Below are 12596 nucleotides of genomic sequence, written 5' to 3'. Positions count from 1 at the left end.
ATGATGATGATGGTATTTATTATATCATTGGGTGAAAGAACCGTGGATTAGTTTCAAGTGGATGTCCATCCACTTGAAACTAGTCCACGCTTCTTTCCCCCACTGATGTAATAACTCATTATGATGTAAAATCATTCTGTAAATTGCTGCAGTATGAAAACTTGTATAAAGGTGTATGAATACAACATGAAATAAAAAAGAAATACGGAATAGTAGTAGTAGCGCGTGCTAGGAGACGCGCTACTACTAATTACCAGTAGCGCTCATAGTGGAAAGCGCTGCTACTAAGTCGAAAAAGCAGTAGCGTGCTCCGACAGATGCTACTGCTAACCTTTTGCTGTAGCGCCTTACTAGTAGCGCGGTACCCCGCGCTACTGATAGGCTTTAAACAAGCGCTATTGCTAGGGTTTTCCCTAGTAGTGTAGTCAAAGAAACTCCCTTTTATATGTTTCCTGATAAAAACATTACACCAATACTTAGCGAAAGAACATAAGGAACTACGACTTACTCTCCGTGGATAAATGCACATGTTTTTTGGATTTGAAGGCCAGCAATTACTAAATTTGTTTTGATCTATGAAATTGATATTACTAGATACACTATCTTTACTTGGCATCATGTTTCGATCTAAGCGAATAGCTAAGCATCTCTTGATAATGACCTTGGTCCTCTGGTAGGGTAAGTCAGATGCCATGAAAGCTTTAAACAAACAAGGAATCCCTTGAGCTCTTTTTTTTAGAATGAAAAACTTCAGTGAACTTCTAATCCATGCATCAAGGTGAGCCAACACACAACCATTTTCTACAAAGTTCACAGAAAATGAACCGTCGTGGCTAATGTTACTCTTGACAAAAAAACATGCTAATTAGAACCGACCCCTTGCCGTACAAATGCTACTTTGGTGAACACGAAGGACAGCACGGCAACGTCATAGACGATGAAGCGTCTTGGACATATCCACACAGTCAACATAGTGACACCCTCCATCGAGATGCCTAGGAGTTGTTAGGTTACTCGCATGAATTTTTGCCTTTTTGCATCTGTGACCCAGTTGAACCTCTTTGAGGAAATGCAAGCTCTGGGCCACATTCAACATATTGTTTGGTACTCTGAATTGCACCACTAGACACATTCATGGTTGGCGTTTGGTTGCCTACTTATGTGTTTTAGGGGTGAGCACATGCAAATTACAGTTGTTTGGCTGTGTGCAAATATGTTGATGTACTCACCCCTCCCAAATGTGGTGGGCTTACCATCACACTACACGCCACCACACTACACAACAACAAAGAGCACCAATAAGAAGCTAAACCCGTAGCATCTCAATAACTAACAGGTCTAAACATGGCAATAAGTTTATACTACGAGTTTAAAGACAATAGGGGCATGGGCTTCCCATGCCCCTACAAAACCTCAGGGTGGTGTTCGCTGACCAAAATGCACAAGTTTAACACCAACGAATGATAGTTTAACACGTTTACATTGTCCTACTAGCATGAAAATTTGTCTTACTCATATCATAGACATACAGTACAAGCAAACATTCATGGTCAACATGTTGTTCATGGTAACCCCTTGCATTGATCATAACATGCATGCAAGAAACTTGCTATTCATAGTAACCTCTTGCATGTATTCATGTATGAATCTTCATATATGCTACGAATGTCAGCAAACATGCTAGCATAGCACAACATGGAAGCAAAAAACTACACAGCAACGCATGGGTTATAAGTTAGTATCATATCGAATCAAACCGAATTCATTGGGCGCAGAACTCATCAGATTTGTTTCGAATCAAATTGGATCGAAAAATCCTAACTGCCGAAGAAGGGTTGGAGGTACTTACCGACCGCAGAGGTGGAGCACATGGACAAACAAATCCCGCCGACAAAGGTGGAGCACATGGACAAACAAATCCCACCGATAGAGGTGGTCACACTAGTAGAAAAGAGGGCTTTGTTCCACCCCGGGTTAGCCCATTAGTTCCGGTTCAGTCTAGAACCGGGACTAATGGGGGCATTAGTCCCGGTTCGTGCGCCTAGGGGCCACGTGGGCCATTTGTCCTAGTTCGTCTGCACCTTTTAGTCCCGGTTGGTGCCACGAACCGGGACTAAAGGGTGTGATGCCCATTAGTCCCGGTTCGTGGCACCAACCGGGACTAAAGGGTTAGACCTTTAGTCCCGGTTCGTGCCACCAACCGGTACTAATGGGGTTTGAGGCATTAGTACCGGTTCATGGCACGAACCGGTACTAAAGGTCCCATCTTCAAACTCTACCCCCCCCCCTGGATCGCCTTTTTAGTTTTAAAAAAATAAAAGAAAATGATGAAAATGTCAAAAAAAAAGTTTCCCATGTGATATGTGGTCTTGTTGTTGGGAAAATTTACAAATATGAATTTCGACTTTATTTGCAAAATCTCTCGAGAATTTGTAAAAATGGGCATAACTTTTGCATACTAACTCGGATGAAAAGTTTTTTATATGAAAAATCATCTAATCGAAAAGTTACATCCTCAAAAACCTAACAGAAAAAAAGTTAGGGCCTTTTTAGATCTAGAGTGGAAAAAATCGAAAAAATTTCAAACTGTGGTCAAACAATGGTCAAACTAATTATTCTACAATATTGGTGTTACTAAATAATTATTTTAGTTATTTTGAATTTTTATCAAATCTGGTCAAACCCTGGTCAAACAATGGTCAAACAATGGTCAAACTAATTATTCAAGAAATATTAGTGTTACTAAATAATTATTGTTTTTTAAAACAATAGTTTCAAACTCAAACAGTGAAATGTGTCACTTCATGCTCAAGCAAAATTCCTGAAGGTTAATAAGATTGACATCTTACTATTGTCAGGAAAACAACAAGTGCAGACTTGGAAACGAGGGAGAATAGAACCCGGAAGTTAAGCGTGCTCAGGCTGGGGGAGTGGGAGGATGGGTGACTGTTCGGGAAGTTAGATGATTTGGAATGATGAGGGGTGATTAGAGATTAGAGGATAAATTGAGCAGTGATGAGGGGTGGTGATTAGAGATTAGAGGTTAAAATGATTCAGAAATTTGAAAATAAAAAAATTAAAAAAAAATCATAAAATTTCCTTTAGTCCCGATTGGTGTTACCAACCGGGACTAAAGGTGGAGCTCCATGTGGCCGCGGCCTTTAGTCCCGGTTCGTTTAAGAACCGAGACTAAAGGGGAGAGGCATTAGTAACGACCCTTTAGTCCCGGTTCAAAAACCGGGACTAAAGGGCCTTACCAACCGGGACAAAAGCCCCTTTATCTACTAGTGTCATAAGCCAGGCGGGTAGGAGAGACCGGCCAACGTTGACGAGGACCCGGCCAATATCAGGGCCGCCGAAGGCGCCGCTGCAACGCTCCTGGTCATGTGCATAGGAAAGGTACTGGCCACTGCCCTGGATGTACCGGCCGCTACCAGCAACAAACCCTAGTCTTAGGCTGGCCCGATGCGCCCCTGGTAGCCGCTGAATGTGGTAAAAAAACACTACCCCGGCTGGCCCGATGCGCTCCCCGTAGCCGCTGGCGAGGAGGAAGCAGTACCCGCTCCCATCGCCACCAATGAACCGCTAGTAGTAGCCGGCTAGTCAATGGTTGTGGACCACATCCACCGGAAGTAGAACGGGGAGGACGACCGGATTGGGGCCAAAAGATTACCAACCGACCTGATCGCCGTCAACCCACCAGGCATGCTGGGGTGTGGAGTAGGGGAGGGGAGGGGGAGGCAAGCTTTTGGCTCAGCCCTGGGAGAAACTAATTAGAAGGTGAGAGAGAGAGAGAGAGAGAGAGAGAGAGAGAGAGAGAGTTAAGAGTCTGTGTGCAAACAAGGGTGAGCGGTGAGGGGAGGGAACGCGTGGAGTTATAAAGTGTCACGCTTCCCAGGCTATCGGCACGTGCGGCTCGTCTGGGCCTGGCCCAAGTAAAATGGCTGATTCAGTCGTTCCCACTCAGTCTGGCCCGAGACTGCTTTCAGATGCTTGTGGGCCGTGTAGCCAACCATACAGGCCAAATTTATATCCGACAGGTCTGGCTGAGGGAAATGCAGGTAACCAAACATGCCACTAGTCTTTTGTCTTTTTGAGTCTGCATACTAGTTTGGAGCTGATGCTCTGTATCCACGTCGCTCTTGTGTTTTCAGTTCGCTATAGTAGCCTTGAGACCTTTTACTTGCTTGATGGGACTTTATTAATTGCTAAAAAGCTGGGTGCGTATCACGCCTCGGTTCGAAAAAACAACTAATCGACAAAACATATATAATTCTGCCGCAAGAGCATCCATGGATTTGATCTCTTATCGTTCTTGTTCTTGTGCTAGTTCTCGCTGACCTGCAAGCATGCCCACGCATGGCTGGTAAACAGTCGTCATGGAATTAATCAGCAGAGAAGCGATCCAGACTATATGAGGGAGAACAAGCTAGACACGTGTATGGAACGTTCCTCATGCATACGTACATACGGCGAGAACGAGGAACCAGTTGAAGAAGCTAGTGTAGGAAGTAGCCGTGAGGGGAAGAAGCCAAGGAGGCCGACACCGCACACCCCTCACGTCCCACCTGCGTCTTCCCGGTCGCGTCCACCATTGATCGATCAATTGGCACGGTGCTACAGTTGTCTCGACCAAGCCATTGCGCTCATCACAGCACCATCAAACAATATTGCAGCGTCTTTGGTCCAGAGTCACTAGTAGAAAAGGGGTTAAAGGTTCAGGTCGGGTCAACCCATTAGTTCCGGTTCAGTCCAGAACCGGGACCCATGGTGGTATTGGACCCGGTTCGTGAGCCCGGGGGTCCGGTCGGGCCACGTGGGCCATTGGTCCCGGTTCGTCTGGACCTTTTGGTCCCGGTTGGTGGGACGAACCGGAACCAATGGGCCTCGCTCGTGGCCCACCATCATTGGTCCCGGTTGGTGGCATGAACCGGGATCAAAGGCTGCCCTTTAGTCCCGGTTCATGCCACCAACCGGGACCAATGAGGCGCCTATATATACCCCTCGCTTAAGAGCAGAGCACACTGCTCTGTTTTTTCTGGCCGCCGAGGGGGAGAGGGCTTGGTGGTGCTCTAGCTCACCTCCTATGCACACAAAGTGTTCGATGGAATGCCCGAGCCACACTACTTAAGCTTTCTCCTCTCCAAGCTCCATTTTCCTTAATATTTGTCTAGGTTTAGCGGTCCGTCGCGTCGATCTCATCGCCGGCACCACCGTGGTGAGCCTCTTGTTCTTATCTTCTTTCTGAAACGAAAAATATTCTTACTTGTATGTTTACATAGATACTTGTATTATTTTCTTACTTTTATTATTGCATCTTATATACTGCAATGGTTTTGGTATCCGCCCCCGTCGGCCCTCGTCCTGTCTATGATTCGGATGTGGTATATATTATCTTTTTAGTAAAGTTAATCACAAACTTGTGATTCACACAAATTTCAAAGAATTCAAATTTTAACTATTCAAATTTATAATTTTTCTAAAACTAATGGCACTAACAGAAAGTTTATAATTTTTCTAAAACTAATGGCACTAACAGAAAATTTATAATTTTGCTGACCTAAAAGGAAAAAGAATTAAAAAATAAAGCAAAAAACAAAAGAAAATAAATAATGCAGAAAACAAAACAAAAATACTGGAAACAAAACAAAAAGAGCAACAATAAGTATTTTTTTGTAAGTAGAAAAAAATAAAAAAAATAAAGCAACAAACGAAAAAAAAGTGTTTTCAAATTTGAAAACTAATGGCACTAACAGAAAGTTTATTGTAAGTAGAAACAATGATTGTGTGCCTCATCTGATGTATACGCACGGTCGCCTTGATGTTTTGAACATACAACAAGGTCGTCCTACGAATCTCAACTGTCCACACCGGATTTCTAAAAGAAGTGGAGACATGACAATCAAAGAATGGAAAAAATGTATGGACACTCATAAGGAGCTTCTTGGAAGCAAAAGGAGGCGAAGCGCAAGAATTGGAAACATGATGATCTCCATTCTTCATAATGGAGAGTCAGGGTCTATATTGTTTTATGATATTTTACCTTAAGGGTGTTTAGGTCCTACCTGATACTGATGATCATGTGCTAAGAACAATTATGTAGAGTTGGGTTCGATGACTATGAGGATGATGATCGTATGACTTGTTATTAATTACGAGTAGAAGTTGTATGATGATGCATGATTAGTAGGACTTGTTATTATATATGATAATGTATGATGCGAGCATACATGAGTTATTATATTATCATTTCAAAGTTCATGAAAATAGATCCTAACGGTAATGATTCACCATGGAGAAAAATCAAGTTAAGCAGAACCAATGTTTCGTGATTCAAATGTCATGTTGCATTGCACACACTAGTGCCAACCCGGCTCACATGAGAGCCGCTTTTTTTTTCTAAAAAGGAGGTTGAAACTGCCGGTCTCTGCATCAATAGATGCATACATGCATCTTTATTAAATTATTTAACAAAGATCCAACAAAAACATACATAATAAGCCGAATCAGCCACTCAGACCTAGAAACTCCGTAATGGTGAACACCATCACTCCACGCCATCTAGAACCGGGATCACCACCGATCCGCTCCACCCTCATGACGTACCAGGAGCATATACCCGGTCCAACAAACCCAAAGCACACACCACATGCACACGTTTTAGAAGCGCATGGAAGTCTCCTCTACATGGTTTTCCAAATGGAATGTGATCATCCAAACTCCCACAAGAACAAATATTACGAAGCGAACATTTAGCAAAATCCTGGTTGTTCCTTCATTAAAAAGGACATCACCATAATACCAGGAAAAAGGAAGGCTCCATGACATCTACATTGGAATTTGAGATGCTCATTAGCTCCATCTGACTACATTATAGTGACTTCGGACTCAGAGGACCCGTTTTGAGACTTCTACCTCCTCCTCTTCATGGGCTACCAGGACGATGCATCGAGCTACTATTCCTGCTCTGCCTAGTAGCATGCCGCCTTTTGTTGGGAATGGAGCTATCATAGTGTCTTGCTTCAGTGCACACGATTTACATGCACCTATGTCACCTCCCAAATTGTCGCTGGCATCCTTCACACCTTTGTACAAGCCATCGGTGCATTCCTTCATGGACATGAGGGCGTCCTTCTGCAGCTCCGTCAGAAAGGGGTTTTGCCAGGATTTCCTGACAGCCAGACGATGTAGGGTAGACGCAGCCTCAGACTGTGTCACAGACATCTCATCTTGGCGCCCCTGCACCATGACGGGACCAGCCGAGGTGCTGGGAACCACTAGCGGTCAAGGTGGAGCATACGCTGATGATGAGTTTGGTGGATGGCCCAGCCTTCGAGGTCAGATCGGCCGTGGTGGAGGGAGGCGTCAGAAGGTTTGGCCCTTCAAAATGTTGAACCGAGGAAGTCACTTCCCCAGCATCTTCTTTGGAGCCATAGAGCTAAGCCACAGTTGGACAAGGAAAGGCTTCTTTCGTGGGCTAATACGCTTTTGTAGTTGATTTTCCAATCTTCTATAACCCCCTTCCTTCTCCACCCCCTCTTCCTGTAGCTCTCCTTGGAAGCTCTTTGTTTCCATAAAACTCAAACTCATGTAATTGACCTCTGGTTACCACTTGGGCTCTTGCCCATTTTGAATGCATAAGGTAGACAATGGTATGCCTTTTCTTTCACAAAAAACATCTTCTTCATTCCCGGCTCGTGGAGTGTAAGCACATAAGCACGAGACTGGTTTGGGCCGCGTGCGTCAGGTGCATGTGGGTTTAATATGACATCATGTGCTGGCATATGGTCATCGGCGGGCTGGTTAACTTCCTCGGTATTGTTCTCCTTCGTGAATGCAAATACTAGGTCGAGCCGGAAAGAGCGGGTATTACGGGTGCATGCGACTATGCGAGTCATTTTTCCACTTGCCACAGGTTTGTTTTCCAAAACCAAAAGGAGAAGAAAATGGTCCGCAACGCATCTGCACTGGAAATCGAGACGTACACGACCAAGTTGCAGTGACTTTACACATTGCAGTGACTTTGCACCATAGTTTTCCTATCTCGTCCTCTTGATGGATTACTACAAGAGTTACAAACCCATCTACCACCCCAGCTTTTCCTGGCAGCGTACTATCCGACATTGGGAATGGTCGACACCGTAGTGTCTCTTCCCAATGGACCCGATGTACATATTCAAAGAAGTATATTGCCCTACTGTTTCCTCCATTAGGCGTATGATGTGAGAGCGTGGCCTACATAATGTCTAATGCATGAGGACATATCAGCTAGTAGATGGTGAACATTTCACCGAGCAGACCCTTCTTGTTTCGATGTAGACGTCTGAAACGGACAAGTGCATGCTTTAACTTTGAGAATCGAGGAATGATTCCCGGTGCCTTCTATGCCCATGCTATCAAACTCAAATCCTTTTTGTGCTAAGAGAAAACAAAAACTGAATAAGATTGGCAAACATAGAAGTAAACCAGGAATATGATATGGACCTTTTGCTTAAAAAAGCCTAGCTTGCTCTTTATAATTGACGTGAGTCATAGCATTGTCATAAACTTATGTACATCCAGTAGGTGAATAGATAAGTATCCCTTATTTATAAGCTTGGTCCTCTGGTAGATCAGAAGCTATGAAATCTCTAAATAAAAGATGAATTCTACATCCTTCTCTTTCTCAGAGGAAAACATTTTATTGAACCTCTAACCTCTTCATTAAGACGGTGCACTCGGCCAAAAGAACATGAAGTTGATGGAAAATAAAGCGCAACGACAAATGCCTCATCCATCATCAACCTAAGTAGAACCAATGTAGTCAGGTCCAATTGTCATGTTGCATTGTACATGCTAATCTCTGCTTGAACACCAACATTACGATAATACTTTGCAAAAAAAACATCACGAACTAGTACTTCCTCCGAGCGGTCTTGTGATTTGCAAGGTACAAAATTATTAGGTTTCATCATTTCTATACAATTCGTCCAACATTGATAGCTAAATTTATATAATAGATCCATTATTTTTATTCCAAATACCAGTTTTGATCTAGGGATTGCGTCAATTCTCACCCAACCCCTATCTAGCTCTAGAAGAATCGCAAGCCTCAAATTCATAGCTTTGGGATTAAATTTATTGCCTCCAAAGAGAACTTCAACCATCAAACTATTGGAAGATATTATTCCACTTTGTGTTGCAATGGGATCTTCTTTCCAATTAAATACAACAATAAGATTGGGTAATTGTAATAAGAATAAGTAAAGGGAGAAGAATTATTTTCAACTTTTTGCTCCATATAAATCACTTGTGTGGTAGCACTAGCATGAAGTCATGGATTCTTTAGTAGGTTAGTAGAAAAGAATTCTATGATTATGAGTTTGACACTTTGATAGTTTATAGGCTATGAGAGCTTTTTCCAAGATGCCCTTTGGATGTCTGTATTGGGGTCCAAACTGAATTTGGTATTCCCCAACTCCCAATTGGGCTTTTTTGTATGCGCACGGAAACAACAAAAGGAAATAGAATGAATACAACACCAAAATTTCTCACACACATCCTTCCCTACAGTGATGCAGAGCCCGCCACTCCGATTTACGTGGAACTCACCGAGTCCCACAAAAATATAATGCTTCGACGACGAATAGAAGCAATTCTCCCTGCTACGGCCATGAAAAGAGGGGGCGGCACAGGAAACCTTCCCTTCCCAACCCTCCTCTTCCTTATACTCCGGCACCTATAGCCCCTCCACCGCAGCTTGCTCCACTCCTCACATGGCCGCCACGACCCTCCTCTCCATGTCCTACCCTCCTCCCATGAACTCCATGGCCCGCCCAAATCTCGACCGGTGCTCCTCCCCTCTCCCTCTTCCCTTGGTCTGACTCCCCATCCCCTCCTCCTTCTTGGCCCATCCCCATCCCATCTCACCCCATCCGCAAAGGCGATAACAAATAGTGGTAGCCCAAATACATGGCAGGAGGGAAATCAACTCGGTGGAGGCGGGCTGCGGTGGGGATGGAGATGGGAGGGGATCTGGGAGGCATCAGGCTCAACCGCACGAGTACCAGGAGCAGAAGTTACTGTTAATAGCTTTGGGATTCTTTAATTCACCACTCACAATGTGCAACTGCATAACACGCATTTGGAACTAACTAATTACTATTGTTGGATTCAGGCCATGAGATATGATCCCTACCACATCTAATCATGTGAAGCTGCCAAATGCTAGGGGCGCCTTGCTCCGTTGAAAGACCTAATTTTATGTCAACTGGTTGATAAGAGTACAACATCTTATGTTGAGATTGAAGTACCTCATTTTATGTACGGCATGTTGTTGTTGACATGTTTCATTGCTACTGTGTATTGGTATCAAGCTTTTAAATAGTGTCCGCTACCTCCGCTATTGCTGCCGCAATAGCGGTAGCGTCAACCTGCCGCTATTAGTTTAAGGTTGCATTACAAAATAGCGTGTTGTCATGATGCGGGCGCAATATCACTTGTCGGACCACTATATCGTCCGCTATCCTTAGTATCGCCCGCTATATAAGTCCTTGTTGTTCTGTTGTGTAATCTATTTTGGTAAATGTGTCTTGATTGCATGGTTGCAAGACCAAATATTGTTCAATTGTAGTTTATATTCTTATATAAATGATGATTTCTCAAACTAAGTGTCATACTTTTTGTCAATGGCCTAGAAATATACACAACAATCTCAAATTTATGAGTGTTTTTTAAAAATTGGCTATGTGGACATAGCGCCCGCAATATCGTCTGCTATCCGCATTCTGCTACACAGACCTTAATCCACAACCAGTCCGCTATCCTCTATTTAAAAGCTTCATTGGTATTATCTATGTTGGTTTATTTCAAATGGGAAGGATATTGCGTTAGTTTTACTAAACTTTAAGTGATGATGTGAGGTTTCTTCTGTAGCAGCGCCATGTTTGAAATCATTATTGTGGATGATGGAAGCCGTGATGGCACTCACTATTGCTATATAATTACTCAATTATAGTAACACATTGTACAAATTTTGTTTTGATGCATATTGAACAAAGAATTATTTTTGTACTCATGTTACTATGCAATTTTATAGTTTCTCATCCAAAAAGGACTTAATATTAAAACCTCACTATGATTCATGGGACAATTCAGTGAACATCAAAATAAGAAAATTCGTATCATGTGAATTACATTTTCCTTGATGGATTAGTATTTCAATCAACTCAACATGGAGCCCTCCATTACAGACATACAAAAAACACGTAGAATGTTTCTCTTTTACAAGGAAAAACTTCAGTGAACTTCAGACCTCTCCATTAAGATGATGCGCCATTTTTTTGTCAAACGAGAATTTACCTTAGCCTTCTATTTTTGCAGGAAATACCTTATGATACTTCCAACTTTTGCATTAAGATGATGGACGTAGTCAGCACACAACTTATTGTTATAACAACAAATATAGCCCGAGGGCTAATGTTTATCCATGTGAAAAAGAAAATTAAGTAAAAGTAATGTGTAGTCCAAATGTCATGCTGCACCGTAGGTACTAGTGCCTTCTAGAGCAGTGCGGGGCACGCTAGGCAACCTCTTTCGTCCTGCACATGCGATTTCGAATGTAATATTGTGATTCTCAATTTCACCGCTCCACGTGAAATAACTTTTTGTGATAATATTTAGCAAAAGAAATCCTCTTCTTGTTGTTAAATAGTGATAAATGTTATGGAAATAGTTAGCTAAAGAACTTCACGAACTACTACCCCTTCCGAGGATACATGCATGCAATTTCACCATTACAATAAATTTACTTTTGGTAAGATTCATATATGAAACTTATATTACTAAATACAAGGGATCACAATGATATCGAAAACACTTCAACATCTCCAGAGAGAGTGTGATATAGCCCCATGTAGGTAGAGATACATCTTTTACTAGATTAACAGTTTTTGCACATTTATCTAATGGATAAAGTCATGTTACTAGTCTAATAGAAACCTAATTTCCGCATGGCATGGTAGAGGCTCAAGTATTATGATGTTTCAAAGTCTATTTGGCAGGAAAAAAGAGAGAGAGAAAATGGCAGAATAGTAAAACCAAACGAATGGAAAGTTACATAGTGTGGATATTTATATTGCCCAAAATTTTAGAGTTTAATTAGCGATTTCTTCTGATGGTTCACATAAATACACTAGCAATATTGAGCCCGCGTTTATTTACCTACATAACCATTGTTTAGAAGCACTATATCAAAATTTGATATCTACTGTCCTATAGTTTAAGATGCAAAAAAAGGTATAATAAGTGGAAGCTTCCATAATTTACACGAGCGGTGATTTAGGCCTACAGGATGTATCACACGTTCCACATGTGTACTTAGGCGACGTCTGTGTTGCTTCTTCAAAACGTCAGACGAACAGACCGCCATCCTCTTTATCGAACTTCTAACCTGCGCACAAATTATTGTTACAGATTTCATGAGCTAATATTTGAGAAACCAAGGTAAGTAGAGCAGACACACGTGGTCCAAATGTTACGTTGTATTGTACTCCCTCCGTTCTGAATTATTTATCGCACGTATGGATGTATCTAGATGTATTTTAGTTTTAGATACA

The sequence above is a fragment of the Triticum dicoccoides genome, chromosome 5B (assembly GCF_002162155.2).
Source record: "Triticum dicoccoides isolate Atlit2015 ecotype Zavitan chromosome 5B, WEW_v2.0, whole genome shotgun sequence".
NCBI classification, from domain to species: Eukaryota; Viridiplantae; Streptophyta; class Magnoliopsida; order Poales; family Poaceae; genus Triticum; species Triticum dicoccoides.
Note: the sequence above shows the minus strand (reverse complement) of the source record.